The sequence below is a fragment of the Hyla sarda genome, unplaced genomic scaffold (genome assembly GCF_029499605.1).
Source record: "Hyla sarda isolate aHylSar1 unplaced genomic scaffold, aHylSar1.hap1 scaffold_71, whole genome shotgun sequence".
Classification (NCBI taxonomy): domain Eukaryota; kingdom Metazoa; phylum Chordata; class Amphibia; order Anura; family Hylidae; genus Hyla; species Hyla sarda.
This window is the reverse complement of record NW_026610729.1, coordinates 587,311-601,014: the sequence shown is the minus strand read 5'-3', so window position 1 is coordinate 601,014 and position 13,704 is coordinate 587,311. Positions and strand designations below refer to the sequence as shown.

General features: G+C 43.2%; 1 long non-coding RNA gene across 1 annotated transcript; it reads left to right on the top strand.

The window, feature by feature from the left end:
* The first annotated feature begins 5,351 nt into the window (after positions 1-5,351).
* Positions 5,352-7,333, top strand: LOC130344238 (uncharacterized). The gene is made up of 3 exons (XR_008883213.1): positions 5,352-5,420; positions 5,528-5,622; positions 6,110-7,333. It is a non-coding gene; the product is annotated as an uncharacterized LOC130344238 (long non-coding RNA).
* Positions 7,334-13,704: the final 6,371 nt, after the last annotated feature.

The window sequence follows — 13,704 nt, the reverse complement described above, 5'->3', positions numbered from 1 at the left end:
CCCGCTGTCATCTCAGGACACTCATTCAGGATCGGAGCGGCCTCCGCAGCCTCCAAACATGATGTCCCAGCTCACATCATTAAGAAGCTAGGCCGCTGGAACTCCAGCTGTTTTGACCGGTACATTCCGGATCCCTCTACCGAAATGGCTAATGTGTTTAAAGTGTTGGCGTTGTGATACAAATAAAATAGAGTTACACCCTACTCTTGACTCTTTGCCCTCTATAGGCGTGCCCTCGGTCGCGGTTATTGGGCACACCTCATCCGCTGTTTGTATTTCTTAAATTCTGTACTAGGTCTACCGGGGTTCCAAGGCTCAGGACGGTAAGTACTCTTGTTCTCCTTTTTCGTATACTTGCTCGTTCGGCCTTTCGAGCCATGACCACAAGTAAAAAGCCTAATTGGCTGCATTTGTGGGAGTGGCGTGGGGTATATAAACTCCCCTCTCCCTCAGGTAGGGGCGTATGACTCGTGGGCGTCAAACACCCAACCCTCCCCTTTTTTCTATCACAATCCATACATAGGGCATGCCCTCTATAGGCGTGCCCTCGGTCGCGGTTATTGGGCACACCTCATCCGCTGTTTGTATTTCTTAAATTCTGTACTAGGTCTACCGGGGTTCCAAGGCTCAGGACGGTAAGTACTCTTGTTCTCCTTTTTCGTATACTTGCTCGTTCGGCCTTTCGAGCCATGACCACAAATGATATATGAGAACAGGGATAAGGATAGCCCCTATTCCACCTCGCAACAAATGATTTCTATAAAAGTGCAAAAACTAGGCCATGTAAACTATGGAAAACACAGATCCCAGAAGTCTTTGACATGTATCTCTTCCTTTATCCTGTGATATAAGGGCCATGACATGTAGTACACAATCGGGCCTTAACAAAAGCGAGAATCTTGAAATGCAATTTGCAGTCTCTACAGTATGATCAATGTGAGGTTTCAGTGATATGTCATTGGAAATAGACATGATACATTCAGATTCCTTATTCGTATCTTCTTGGTTACGAGTAATGCAAAGGTGATAATGCAATGTGGATAACTTGTTACAGACAGGAGGGTGTTATAGAATAGCTAAAATTATTAGGAGAATGGGATGTGTTAATTACTTTATTCCTGAGCAGGAAATTACAATCCATTTTTGTGTAGTGATTAACGGGGAGGAAAACCTCCTGCAACTACTGTAGGCAATACAACAGGGGTAGCAGGAATGAAAGGAAATGTGCAGTGGATTTTGTTACATGATAAACTTATTTACATTCAGTCTGTCATATGACTTTTTCTATACTCCACAAAGATTAAGCAAAGTAAGAGTACGCACCAGACCACTTAAAGGGGCACTCCAGCCCTGTGACATCTTATCCCCTATCCAAAGGATAGGGGATAAGATGTCTCACCGCGGGGGTCCTGAGCCGGAGTATCATGATGTCACGACTCCGCCTCCGCTATGCAAGTCTTGACATAGACTTGTATAGCAGGGCGGGGGGGTGACGTCACACGGGGACGGAGTCGTGACGTCACGATACTCCGGCCCCGTGGTCGCCACCCCGCTGTTTGTGAGCTGGCACCACGGCGTGCAGTTCAAACAGGTGGGTGGTGAATACATGATTGCGGGGGTCCACAGCGGCGGGACCACAGCGGTGAGACATCTTATCCCCTATCCTTTGGAGGGCACTCTCCACAGGTCAGGTAAAACACTTGTCTTTATTTCATACGGAGAAAAACATTACAAGGTGCAGGATTAAAAGCTGGGAGACCAGCAGGAGGTAACAGCCATTTCACGCCTCTCACGGCGTTTCATCAGACCACTCCTACCTCACCTGTCAGGGCAGATAAATACTCAAACGCCCGTGACGTAGGGGAGTTGAGGCGTTTTTCAAGAAAGTGTGTTAAAAACACAACAATAATAGTACTACTAATAGTAAATACTGTAACTATGTGCAAGAGAACGTTCAAAAAAGAGAAAAGCATAGAATAATCAGATGAAAACACTTAAATCCAGCCTATCATTAAGACCTAAATTCCCTTCTGCTTGTGTACGGATGATCCATCTCGCTTCTTGTTGCAGGAGAAATCTTCCTCTGTCTATACCTTCTTTTAATCCTACTCATTCCAGCCCGAAAAACGTCAGTGATTTAGGGCCATTATTATGTGTTTCTCGTATATGGCTGATTAAATGGGGGAGAAACCTTCATTTTTTCTCTGCTGCTATTGGACTGAATTAAAAAGAAAATCTGCTGTCTGAATTATTGGTCTGTACCGTCTCCACACTTGACCGATGATTATCTTGATGCTTCCCTTCTTCTTCCATAAAAGATCCTTACGGGAAAATTTCTTGGCTTTAAGCATCGCTTTATTCATTACAACAGCAGGATAACCTCTACAGAGTAAGCATTGTCTTAACTCAGAAGCTTGGGTTGTATAATCTGCTGGTTCACTATTAATTCACTTTAACTTGAGAAATTGGCCATAGGACACTGCCAACCTAGTGTGCTCAGGGTGGTAATTCTGGTAGTGTAGTAACAAATTACATGCAGTAGGTTTACGGTAACCAACAGTGGTAAGTTTGCCTTCAGCATGTCTGACTAATACATCTAAAAATTCCAATTCACCTCTGCCTATTTTATATGTAAATTTGAGGTTCATGTTATTGGACGGATTAAGTGTGGACTCTGTGTCCGTCCATACCATAAAAATGTCATCTACGAACCTTCTGTAGCAGTGATTATATTTTAGGAATTAATTAATCTCTGAGAAGATGTATTTTTTCTTGAACATAGCAACATAGAGGTTGGCCAGGGTATACGCGACTGGTGTACCAATGGCCATTCCTCCAGTCTGAGCAGACCAGGTGTCCCCAAATTTGAAAGTGTTACCGGACAGGATGAACTGTAAAGAATCCCAATTAAACTTGATGTAACCTGTACTTTTATCAGAATTGCTCAGAAGTTCTCTCACCATTGAAAGACTCAGATCTTGGGGGATGCTTGTGTATAAACTCTTGATGTCGATAGACACCAAGAGACTATACACTGGCCATGCCAAACCCTCATGGGTCTGTAAGAACTTGCTAGTATCCTTAACAAGTGATGGAATATCGGCCAACAGAGGATGTAGCAACCAATCGATAAATTTAGACAGAGGTTCCGTAAGAGAACCCACCCTGGAGAAGTACCAGTGTGCCGGTCTAGGGTGGAGAGGAAACAATAGACTCTAAGTAAGCTGTTTAGTACATGTGCGCATGTGCCGGTCCGGAGACCATCGGGGATGCGGGAAGTCGCACCAGTATCATGACGCAGTCACGTAATTTATTACATGCTGCAGTCATGTGACATGGCTGTTCCGGCTTCCGGGCTGCAGGCCATGACGGCATTCATGTTTGCCACAGGTGTTTCCGTAACCCCAGTAAGTTCTGCATGATGTTTGGTGTTCTCTTGTATAAATAGACAGGTTGACCGAGATAGGGCCACTCCCAGACAAAGGTGACGTACCAAAACGAGCGTTGGAGTGATGCTATCCCGCCTCCTGTTACTACTTGTCCTTGGTTACCCACCATTAGGTCTGTATCTAGCGTGTCACTTTTTGACTTATTTGGCACTTTACTCTCACTTTGAGTGTTTAGGGTAGATATGTTATACCTTACCCTTTAGTGCAATAGTGTGCCATTATACTTCATTTCCCTTCCAATTTTCTGCTATAGCTTGTGACTTATTTATGTACTTCTTATTCATAAATTGTATACAGGGCCGGTGATATCACCTTATTGATACTGTATTCCTCTTGCAATTCACTTTTTATATTGTATGTAAATGTTGTCATATATGTTTAATAAACTTGTTGTCGCTCAGACTCATTATTTAATCACAAGTGACGCAGATTGGTTTTCTTTGTTTTGTAAATTTAATATGTTACTGTGCCTTTAAAAATGTGAGTAGTGAACCCCATGTGACCATGTGAGCCAATGCGACCCCAGGGGAGGTACAGGGGAGGAGTTAGACAGTCTAGTACTGGACATTAGCCTGTCTAGTTCCAGCCAGACTCCTGAGCAACAGCTAAGCTCAGGTGTGTTGTGTGTCCTAAGCAGAAGCCTACTTCAGTTTCAAGTTTACTACTTGTCATTAGTGTTGCTCGCGAATATTCGCAATTCGAATATTATTCGCGAATATCGCATATTCGCGAATTCGCGAATTTCGCGAATATAGCGCTATATATTCGTAATTACGAATATTTTTTTTTTTTTTTTTTCTTCACAGTACACATCACAGTGATCACCCCTCTCTGCTTCCAGCTTGTGTGGTGTAAAGAAGGCTGTAATACTACTGTGTGAGACTGGCGTGCGAAAATTCGCATATGCGAAAATTAGCATATGCAAATATTCGCATATGCGCATTTTCGCGTATGTTAATTTTGTATATGTTAATATTCACATATGATAATTTTCACATGCGCGAATTTTCGCATATGCAAAAATAAAACGAGAATATAACGAATATGCGAATATTCGCGAATATATGACGAATATTCGTCCATATATTCGCGAATATTCGCGAATTCGAATATGGCCTATGCCGCTCAACACTACTTGTCATCCTACAAGTGTCACCCTTGGGAGGATTGCAGGCCCCTGCAGAATAGTTTACAGTGCCTTGGAAGGACCCTAGCTACTAGAATCACAAATTTTACAAATCCGTTCGGTGAAAAGCACCACAAGTCTCAGAAGGGCAACAAGGCTTGCATGGGGTACGCTGTCTCTCACACTTTCACTCTCACACAAGTTATACCAATTTCACATGCTCAGTAAAGGAAGTTAAAGGGGTAGACACTTCCAAAGGATAGGGGATAAGATGTCTGATTGCGAGGGTCCTGCTGCTGGGGACCCCCACAATCTCTCATACAGACACCCACCTGTGGCAGCTGCACAGAGCGATGTTTGCTCCATGTCTCAAGGGCCCCGTATTCAAGAAAGAAAGGGAGGGGGGCTCAGCTAGAAAAATATGAATAAACCTGGGTGCTTAACCAACATTATATAAAACAAACACTGCAACAAACCCAGAAATAATGTACAAATGGAAGCACACCAAAGATGTTCAACTAATGCAGCATTAATTGAACATCTTTGGTGTGCTTCCATTTGTACAATATTTCTGAGTTTGTTGCAGTCAAGGGCCCCGTAGTCATGACCCTTCAGACATGGAGCAAACATCACTCTGTGCAGCTGCCACAGGTGGGTGTCTGTATGAGAGATTGTGGGCAGTCCTTTGGATAGGGGAGAAGATGTCATAGGGCCGGAGTACCCCTTTAACAATAACCTGATGTCAGTGTGTTTATTTTCTCATGATGTCTGGCCCAGGAAGACTGCCTCCCACCTTCGGACCGTGGATCGGATAAACGGTGCCCTGGCATCACGAAGTGAACAAGGTACGTCCTACTAACACTCAGTGGCTGCCACATACAGCTTGTAAATTGTGCAGTGAGAAGCTGAGCAATGTTGTTTTTAATTTAATTTATGCCTATATTTCTCACAGCATTCAAGATATCTGCTTCCTGTCAGTGAATAGGGAGCTCGATCTGCTTATTTCCCGGTTATGAAATATTTTTTTAGTCATCTTAGAGAACTCAGGTACACTGAACTATTTGGGTGGGGCCAGTTTATACTATGCATTTTGTGAGTGGAATTCTGCTTGGAAATTCTGGTGCATCAGTCTTCCATTGTTTTCAATTTGATTCTGCTGCACCATTCATCTGAAATTCCACATGCAAGACTCTGTCCAAAGAATGAATATCCTTTTGTCGGAATCCACTTGAATGAATTGAAACCATGGAGACAACGCATTTCCGAGCGGTCCTAGCGCCGGCTTGTTCTGCACCTGATGACCACAAATTATAGTGTGAATGAGCTGTAAGGCTGGGTTCACAGGTTCACACAGTACATTTTGAACAATTTAGTTGTGCTTTGAAATGTGTCACCAATTTATTTTTTTTTATAAATAAAAGTAAATATATATATATATATATATATATATATATATATATATATATATATATATGATTTCTTGGCAGTTTTTATCATGAATTCCTATCATTTTGTAATCCAGTTTTTTTCACAGGTTAAACCTTTATAAAGCATTGAACCTGCTTAGGAATCCAATGATACTGGAATTTCCCACTGTTTGATGTTCAGGACACTAGGAAAGATAATATCACTTTTGAAACTATAAGGCAGGGGCCATACTGGGGAATATCTGGCCGCAGCAGAATCACAGCAGCGGTCAAAATGAGAGTATGCGGTTTGAAGATAGATTTGTCTGCCAGGACTCCGGTGGTAGTTTTACTCTTTGATTCCAGTGTTTGCAATCGTTACCCTTTGTGCCTTAGCCCTATTAACACTGCCAAACATTTGATCTGTGGCAGACGCAGACTCATCAGTTGGCACTAGGAAATGTGCAGTCTCCCTAAACGACAATGCATTTCTGAGTGGATTCCGCAGAAGGAATTGGCATGTCAAGAAGCGTAAATTTCGCAGCATTTGTTTCCACTGCAGAAATTTTGCTGTGTGCCTTGTGCCGCAGAGTCACATTGAAAACAATAGGACCCTGCTGCAATGGAAATACCAAGCTGAATTTTTCCACCTGATTCCGCTCAGAAATTCTGCAGTGTAAATGGGGCCTTACTGTTCCAGTTTATACAAAAAACAAAAGCTGTGACTTAAATGGCTTACTTACTAACTCTCATGGGTAATTACTTTTCAGTATATAATTAATGATGACTGAAAATAACCCAGATTATATATTTAACACAATGCTGGAGCCCACATGTTTAATATATTACTGTCATTGCTCCATTTAGGAGTAAAATAAACACAAAATGAGTGTGAAATGTTTAACACATATTCTCACGCTGTCGTACTGCAAATATATACACCAAAGTACTAAATTATTTCTTAAAATGAAACTTTAATCCTTCCTCATTGCCTCCGATGCTTATTTCCGCAGCATACATTCATCGAGTAGATAAGGCTTTTAAACATTGATGTGATTAAGGTTTTATCCTTGTAAGTTTAAGTTAAAAAACAAAAGAGTCTGAAAAAAAAGTAATGTCACAATATGGCATTTCCACACACAGACAATAAGGGAGCTTGTAGCTACTGTTTTCTTGCTAAAGGCAATAGTTTAGTAGGGACCATTAAAGGCCTCTCAAGGGATCTACCTACCAGAATAATAGCTATCTTTTTTGACAATATCTATGTGAGCTAAGCTTTGCTGCTGACAGTTTAAACTACCAGTGGACAGTGAAACTTAGCTGTGGAGCAGGGAAAGCCTTCAGATCCAGCTACAGAAGGGCATGTTTCTACAACATTTTTTATAACTTTTTTTGTTTGTTTTCTTTAGGTTATTTATTTATTGTTATTAAACAACATATTGGTTTGACATAAAGGCAGTAAATGTGAATTAGCTGTGGTTTATTCTAAAACTAATGGAAGGAACATAGCTACAAATGTCTCAGTCTGCTTGGGTCAACTAGATGCCAAATGGCAAATGCCCACCTGTCTGTACCAATTTGCCCACCTGTCTGTACCAACTAGCGGAATTCCGACGTTGAATTCCGTTCCGCTTGAAGAAAGAGCATGTTCATTCTTCAAGCGGAATCCACGAGCAGAATCCAATAGACGTCAATGGTAAAAAAAAATCCGCCCGACATCGTTTTCGCGCGGAAATCGCTGAAAAAAACCTTCACTTCTTTCTCCCCCATTTCCGCATGCGATTTGCGTGCAAATTCTGTGCGAATTTCATGCAAAAAGAAAATAATTTTTTTGGCACGTAAATTTTTCAGCATGAATTCCTCTTGATTTGCTCAGTGTGAACGCACCCTTATGCAGTGACGTATGCAGAGCATGTTTTAAAGAAAATTGGACCCTGTGGGTTTTCATGGCAGGAGACCAAACTCAGGAAGTGTATGCGGGGCATGGGGAGGCACAGCTCTCACAGGCTTCAGTGATGTCGCATCATCTGGGGAACGCCCACTTTCTCCTGCCGGGAGCTCACACAATGTGAGCAAGGGGAAATGTATGAGGGAGCTTTTTAACATTTTTTTTTTTTTTTTAAGGGCAGGAGGGGTGTTATGAGTAGTTTGGGAATGTTATCTGAGTTTAGAAAATATGGTTTTATGACAGGTACTCGTTAAACAGAATCTAGTTTCATTTTCTAGCCAGTGATTAAAAGCCTGGGAATAGAGGTGGATCTTGATCTTTTCTAGTTCAGTTTCAGCTTAGCCCTGGTCTAGCCAGGAGCACAGCTCCTCAACGTTGCTATCCTGAGGAGACTGGAAGTCTCTAAGCCTAGGTACAGCCGAGGTCAGGCATAGCTCCTACACATAGGTCACATTGTCTCTAGTCCTGTCTTTAATGAAGTCAAGCCTGTACCTAGCCCAACTCCCGCTGTAAGGATATATCCGCTTTTCAGCATTTTCTTCAAGGGGTTTCACAATGACCTAAATCTACACAAGGGCCTTGTGTTATTCTTCACTGGATCCTGTATTTGCCTCTGGTTGGACCAGTGCCCACCTGTTGAGCCAGGGGAACTTCACCCATCAGGTAGTTGCCCCTAATAAAAAGTAACCCCCTATTGAATGGATGCTCCAAGTAGGAACATAATCCCCCCTCCCCATAAATTAGTTAGATACCCCTAGTAGAAAGTTTTTATTTTATTTTTTTTATTTACCCTTTTATGCTCAGCTCTTTCAATCAGTCCCTACCAATACATAAAAAAATGGACTCCCTAATCCTGTACAATACTAAGTGGTGCTGCCACTTACTTTGCATTTTAGGGGCACAAAATTTGACCATCACTGATCATCAGACTTTTGCTCCCCTAAGAATTTTGTATTGGGGAGACTTTCCCCCCCTGAGCGATTGGGCTCTTCTTGTTATGGATACAGATTTGCATGGAACGTCTAACAAATCCGTATCCTTATCGCTGTAGTCTCGGACAAGTCTAGGGCCATTAGGGGCATTAAGGTGCCGCAAAAATTTTAATTAGATTTCCTGCTGCTGAAGCGTGAGTAGAATAACACTAAATGCAGAGCTTCTTAAGGCCTTGGCTCCATTGCAACTTTTTGTAGCGCTACAAGACTGATGTTAACTATCGAGCTACATCTTTATTCCAAAGCCATACATTGGGAGGGGATTTATCAACTGGCATGCACCCCTCCAGTACTAGAGACCCTGCCCTTAGGGTGCGATCTCACATTGTGATTGTCTATGTGGATAAAACCATTCTCACATGTGGAGGACAATGGCCGTGCGTTACTTACAGCAAAGTTATGTGACAATTGGCCATCATATGTCAGTGTGGTTTTGTCCTCCCAATAATAACACGCTGCTGACTTAGCACTAAGGCTACATTCACACCATTAGACTTCCTTCACACCTTTCTTCTATAATAGTGTGTTTTAGTACCCACATTTTTGCTATCTTTTGTTGTTGGCGCTTTTCCCCTTACAAATAATTTGTGCTCGGTGCTCATAAGCGTAACGTCCCTACCTAATCCTAGTATCTAATGAACTATCAGGCAGTCAGAGGTGTGCCATTTACTGCCGCGTGTAGGTACACCGGAATTAAATAGAGGGCATACCTGAAACTATGATGATCCTGAATTATTGAAAGAAGGGGAGGGTTCGGGTGGGACGTAACGGAACCCATGGTGTGCCGAGTTAGTGAATCCGCGGGTTCTCATATAGTGCAGAAACCCCGCCCCTCCCACAAACACAGGCTAGCTGCGCCAGCCTTCTCACTTGTGCTCGGTGCTCATAAGCGTAGCGTCCCTACCTAATCCTAGTATCTAATGAACTATCAGGCAGTCAGAGGCATGCCATGTACTGCCGCGTGTAGGTACACCTGAATTAAATAGAGGGCAAAATTTCATTATAATAAACAAAAACGCTTTATTAACTAAGATGATACCTTGATGATATATGCTAATTACAGCGAATAGTGGCCAAAACCCAATAACATGTCAGTAAGAGTGAAAATATGAAAACCGTGCCCGTATGCACAATCCCAAGTGCAAGCATGTCACCGAGAAAAGTACCTAGACGTCAACCAAAATCGTGTTGGGTTGTAACTGTGACCGACCTGTGGACGTGACAGGTAATGACAACACTTACGCGCAGGGCATGACCATGAAACTCAACCAAAGTATAACTACATCACTGACAACAGAGACAGACAAACGTCAACCGAAACCAAGCTATATCCCTGTATGCACATCCCAACTGCTAAATAACCATGCACAAGCATATCACGACATCGTCCTCGACCCGAAGTCGTGTCGGGTAGTGACTGAACCAACCTGTGGACGTGACAGGTCCGGCCGAAAATGGAAAACTCGCCAACCTGAAGTCGTGTCAGGTTGTATCGGACTTACCTGTGGCCGTGACTGGACTGCTTGAAGCAACGAAATTTCGTGACCATGCAACTAATATACACAATAAAAATGTCTCTTTTTTTTTTTTTTAAATAAAGCTATATGCCAGTAGCCTAACCCTACTGCTAAATAACACAACGTACGTAATGACATTGACGCCAACCTGAAGTCGTGTCAGGTTGTAACAGAACTGACCTGTAGACGTGACTGGTCAATGTGAGATGTAAACATTAACCATAGTAACGTCTGTACCGAATGAACCCATGCAGCAACACTGCTACTGCACCAAACGCTACAAGTGCACGTGCAACAATAAACACATGATATGCCCCGCCTGACAACGGGAGGGCCATGTTGAAAGCTAAATAAATAAAGATCATAGATGCGGAATGTGACCGTATGCCAGTAGCGTGACAAATTATAGGAGCGTGTGCAAGTAACCAAATGACCGTGTATATGAATATAATTATAGGAGCGTGCACCGAATGACTATGTGACTGTATGCGAGGAATGAATATGGGAGCATATGCCTCGAACAACTAATACTGTCTGCGTAGACTTAATTATGGTAACGTGTGCACAGAACTCTATGACCGACTGGCTAGCACAATTAAAGGAGCGTTTTTATTTTTTATTTTTATTTATTTTTTTAAATTTATTTATTAATTTCGACGTATACAGAATAACTGCTGCAAGCGTGCACAGCATAATGCTACGCGCATGCGTACCGTATAAGCTACGAGCGCTTGCCTGTATGAACACGTGTACAGTATAAACCCTACTAGCGTGTGTACACTGCAAATGCTACGAGCGTGTACAGTAAAAAATGCTACGAGCGTGTGTACAGTACAGATCCTACGAGCGTGTGTACACTATGAATGCTACGAGCGTGAGCACAGTATGAATGCTGTGAGCGCGTGCATAGTAGATGCTACGAGCATGTGTACAGTATAAATCCTACGAGCGCGTGTACACTATGAATGCTATGCGCGTGTACAGTAACAATGCTGAAAGCCTGTGTAGTAAGATGCTACGTGCGTGTGTACAGTATAAATCCTACAAACGTGTGTACACTAGAATGCTATGGGCGAGTACAGAAAAATGCTACGAGCGTGTGTATAGTATAAATGCTACGAGCGTATACAGTAAGATGCTACGTGCGTGTGAAGAGTATAAATGCTATGAGCGTGTGTACAGTATAAATCCTACGAGCGTGTGTACACTATGAATACTACGAGCGTGTACAGTAACAATGCTACGAGCGTGTGTACAGTATAAATGCCATGAGTGCGTGCCTGGTACAAATGCTACAAGCGTGTACCGTATGAATGCTACAAGCGTGCATGATGCAACACCACGAGCGTGTGCACCGCACGAACGCCATGGGCACGTGCACAGAACAACTCCACGAGCGTGCGTGCAGCACAAACGCCATGAGCACGTGGACAATACGCACTCTATGATCGCGTGTACTGCAACGCCCACTGCGACTTAAGACTAACCTACCTGTGCAACCAAATGACAGAAGCGAACACCGCACCATGATGGAAAGACAACCTGTTTCCACCTCAAGCGATAGTGACGCCATGATCCCAAACCATGCCCCTCTTTTTTTTTTTTTTTTGAGATTTGCAATTGGGCTACTAAAAGGCTGGAAACGAGAGACAAACTGTGCAATGCGTAACAGTGTGAACACAGCAAAGCTTTGGGTACACTATATGGAAGCAAACACCTGCCCTTATAACACGTGACGTGCCGCCCCTACCGCTGGTTAGATGCGAGCGGGAGGGGGGGGGGGGCGGGAGGCAACGATACACCCGTTCCCGTCTCCGCCTCGCAAATACTCCTATGTCGCCCACATGGTGCCGCATCCCGCGGCCTCACACCGTGCCCGCTATGCGGCCCCATATTACAATGAGATTCCTAAGAGTGCCCCGATACAACGTATGAACAACAGGGCTGGACTGGCTGAGGTCCCTCCGAAGCCACGGCTTACCTCCGGAGCGAGGAGGGCGCTGCCGCCTGCCCCAGCCAGTCCTAGCCACTTACCCATACCAACACCGACCGAACTTCCGGTCAGCTGACCCGACAGTCAGCTGACCAGGACGACGTAATGGAACCCGCGGCGTGCCGGGTTAGTGAATCCGCGGGTTCTTATAGTGCAGAAACCCCGCCCCTCCCACAAACACAGGCTAGCTGCGCCAGCCTTCTCACATAATTCCCTGATCATGTGACTCAAGCATTTAAAGGGGTCATCCAGTAATAGAAAAACAGAGATAATTTATTTAAGCTCAACAGCTCCACACCTATCCTCAGGTTATAAGTGGTATTACAACTTGGCTCCAATTTTTGGCTTGGCAATTTTTTTGCGCACATTTTGGTAGAGCATGTCCTCCAGATGTGGCTGAATAAGGGTACCTTGGAGTGACATCTATAGTACACATGGATTTATTAACTGCGTACTTTTTTTTTACACCAAAAATTTTGCCGCAAGAGCTGTTTTTTTTGCGCAAATATAAGCCATCTTGGACTTAACGTAGCAAGATGCTCTAAATCATCGATTCTATTTTCCAAAGAGTGGATTTAGGAGATTACTATATTTACCCGCAATTTATGAAGCTCATTGCGCTTGATTGATAAATTTAGCGCTTCTGCACATAATTTAGAATTCGGGAAAAGGGGTAAAATGCTTCTACCATACACAAATAATGATACATGTCCCCCAATGCCTCTAATTCTTAGACATTGGATGCCAACAACTATAATAATATTTTTATGAAAACTGAAAAGTGGTCTTAGTTGTCACTGGAAAAGATAAAGTACAATATATAACTCAATGTGTGTGTAGAACAGTGTTTCCCAACCAGTGTGCCTCCAGCTGTTGCAAAACTACAGCTCCCGGCATGCTGGGAGTTGTAGTTTTGCAACAGCTGGAGGCACCCTGGTTGGGAAACACTGGTGTGGAATAACAACCCACCACCATTTTCAAGTGTAACTCCAGTCAGAGATATGAGGACGACATACTGTATGTGTATGAGGTCAGAATATAAGGTTGGGATATGAGTATGAGGTCAGAATATGAGGACAGGATATAAGTATGAGAACGGGATATGAGTATAAGGACGGGATATGAGGCCTGGATAAGATGGATATTCAGTCGGGATATGAGGATGGGATATGAGGATGAGACATTAGGACGAGATATGAGATTGGGTTATTACGATGGGGTATGAGGACGAGGTATGAATATGAGAATGGAATAAGGACGCATATGAGGCCGG